Source organism: Lathamus discolor, chromosome 6 (genome assembly GCF_037157495.1).
Source record: "Lathamus discolor isolate bLatDis1 chromosome 6, bLatDis1.hap1, whole genome shotgun sequence".
In the NCBI taxonomy this organism is placed as follows: Eukaryota; Metazoa; Chordata; class Aves; order Psittaciformes; family Psittacidae; genus Lathamus; species Lathamus discolor.
In genome coordinates, this window is record NC_088889.1 from 39,173,582 (window position 1) to 39,176,578 (window position 2,997).

Genomic DNA, 2,997 nt, shown 5'->3' on the forward strand with positions numbered 1-2,997 from the left:
GTGCACAAACTGTTTAACTTGTTCTTGTGCTCCTGTCCATTTGCACTAGTTTTATACTTAGTCCATATCTCTATTACCAAAATGAGGGCTCATGTTTCAGCCTGCCATATGCGTTAGATGTCAGACCAGAAACTCAGCAGTTCGCATTACTCTCTTATGAGACGACTGGAGGTTGGCTGAGAGCACATCCTTTAGAAAATGTATAGAAATACTCCCTGTGCAACACTCTACCCTATGGTAAGAACAAAGAGATAAACAGAAACAGATGAGAAAAAAATAGGTTTGGTCTTAAAAGGAGGACTGACATTTCCATAAAACAAAGTCTTGAGAAATTGAACACACATATAGTATAAAGATAGAAGTACATGAATTAAAAACATAGATTTAGCATAGTAGCTATAAGCAGGTACCTCCAAAGAATATTCTTTGATGCTTTTCATATTAACTCTGTATATAACATAGTTAAAAAGGCTTACCCCACAGGCAATATGCTTTTCATAATTTCTTGCTAGGTAGAATGTTAACATCCTCACTGCTTTCCTGGAAGACAGCATTAGGGTGGTGTAGCAAGACTTCTTCACATAAGGTACCAGGAGGACTTTCTATTTTGAGTCAAGTACATTGAACAGTTCCCTCTTCTGCTGATCACAGAAGTTCATCTTCCTTCCTGCTGTTTTTGCACTCATGCTTTGTCTACCATTTTATGTTCCTGCTAGACGTGCCACTGAGCCATGTATGAGTTGTTTTGCCATTGAATTAGTTAGGTGACATTCTGTCACTCATGTTCCTTATTGTTTTCCCTGGATTGTTTGACTGCCCAAACTCAAGTTCTCCAAATTATTAAAACACTATGTTTTAAATTACTATGTTGTTGCCAGCATGGTACAGTTTTATCCTCCTTCTGTACTGCTTACCTTTTCTCCCTACCATACGTTCATGCTAATTCAGGACCATGTTAAATTAAAGCAGTAAAGGGATATAGAGTGCCTTAGCTTTGCATGAGAAGAGAAATTTCACTCACAGACACATTGGATTGGTGACCCAAGGTAAAACTTCAGATACCTGCGTGACTCCTAACTCCAGATGTTCAAGTCTCCCTTTTACAAATCCTCTCTGGAGTATCTCATCTTCTTACCAAGCTATTCCAGAGCCTGTTATCTCTACAGTGCCTCCCAGGTCACTCAGGGCTCTTCCGACCTCTCTTCCCTATTTCATTCTCTTCTGGTGGAATTAACCTGCTCTTTCAGAAAACATGCCCTAAATCACTTCATCAGCTTTGATATTCACCATCTGACACAATCATTGGACCCATTTTATGTCCCAGCTCACCTTCTAACTTAGTCTGAAATATGTCTGCTGTACTGCTCTCTTATAGCTTTCCTTTTCCCACTTGCTGCTTTTCCCCATAAACAGTTGATGGATTTCCATTTTCACAAACAAACACACTTTTCAGTTAGCTGCTTCTGTGCATTGCCAGCTGCCATCTCTGCTGCCCTAGTCCTGGCTTCCCTAGACCAGCAAGGCTTCCTGTAGACAGCCAAAAGCCCACAATCAACATTTATCACACTGTTGATTAGGACTTTCAGGGCAAAAATAAAGACACAGAAGATACGTTTCTGAAGGGATATGGTGTGTAGAAGAAGAATGACATTTGCCCTTTATCACTCTGCTTAAAACATCATGATTCTTGGCAGCTGTAGCCAAAGCAATGAAACTACCCCAGCTTTCAGTTCAAAGCTCTTGACCAAAGGACTTTCTGCGTATTATGAAAGCACAGTAAGAGATGTACAATGAGTGTATCACAGCACAATGTGGTGCAGGGCTTATTTGAACACTTGGGCCTTCCTCTCACAATCTCACTAACTGAGAATTAATCAGCCACCAGATCCAGTTCCAGCTGTCCCAGTTACTCAGCCAGTAGCCTCAGAGGTGTCCCAATTAAACACAATGTAAAGGCTATGCAATATGTGTACAAGCTTGGCTCCTAGTGAGACCTCTTGATTAAAAAGATCATTATTTCACACATCTACTAATTAGCACTGACAGTACCTCTGATTTCAGAAGAATTTGATTGCTTCCGGCATGTTACTACACTGGCAACTGATGCTGTCCTGTGTACAGCTTCAGGTGCTGGTCTTGAGAACTATACTGTAAAATGACCTTATATCACCTCCAGTAGTTTTGCTAGGAAAGACTTTGGTGCATAAATATCCAACATAGCTAGAAGCCTTCATGCCAAAGGAACATAGCTACATACCTGCAGGTAGCATAAATTTTATTTCTGCAGTTTACATGATTTTCATTTCCTAATTGCCCTGGTTCTGTATATCCTGCTGCAGGTCCTATTGAAGATAATCACAAAGAGGCTATTAATTCATAGTGTAAAAGAAAACAACCAAAATAACATTAAAAACAAAAATAGAATTGATAATTTACGATGTTCTTTTAATCAAAATGTGCAAGCTACTTCACCATTACATAAAATGAAGAGAAATCACTAAGATCGGTTGCTTGTGATGGCCATACTTAGACTCCGCTAAATTGAAAAATAGTCAAATGGCACAGACTACATTTGTCTGTAGGATTTTATTAATAATATAAACAGAAGGACTGAAGAATGATAAGTGTCCTGAATTGCAGACCCATTACTTAATCATGGGGTTTAATACATTAAAAAAAAAAAAATTAGAAAAAAGAAAAAAACCCCACTTCATTTCAGGTGTAAAAGAAAGAGTTCCACTCTCTTATATATAGAATTCAGGAAGTAGGGCACAGCAAATTATTTGTATTTTGAAATCAATACAGAGCATGCAGTGCCAAATATTATGTATTCGAATACGTATCCTGCTGGGAATATTTAAAATATTTTTGAAGGATTGTTACAAATGTAAACTCCATGACGCAGACATCTAACTCCATGAATTTTCATCTTGTTCAGCTTTCCAGATCCAGAACGTGCATATAACTTCTGCCTCAAAGTGAAAAAAACTATGCACA

The 2,997-nt window shown here is 38.4% G+C and overlaps 1 protein-coding gene across 1 annotated transcript in view; it reads right to left on the reverse strand.

Annotated features, from left to right (window-relative positions):
* The window catches only part of SSTR1 (somatostatin receptor 1), a 57,731-nt gene extending 55,401 nt beyond the window's left edge, over positions 1 to 2,330 (reverse strand). The window contains exon 1 of the mRNA XM_065685196.1: positions 2,258 to 2,330. The gene's annotated coding sequence lies outside the window, so the exon portion shown is untranslated. The remainder of the gene's footprint in view (positions 1 to 2,257) is intronic.
* Between the last annotated feature and the right edge of the window lie 667 nt (positions 2,331 to 2,997).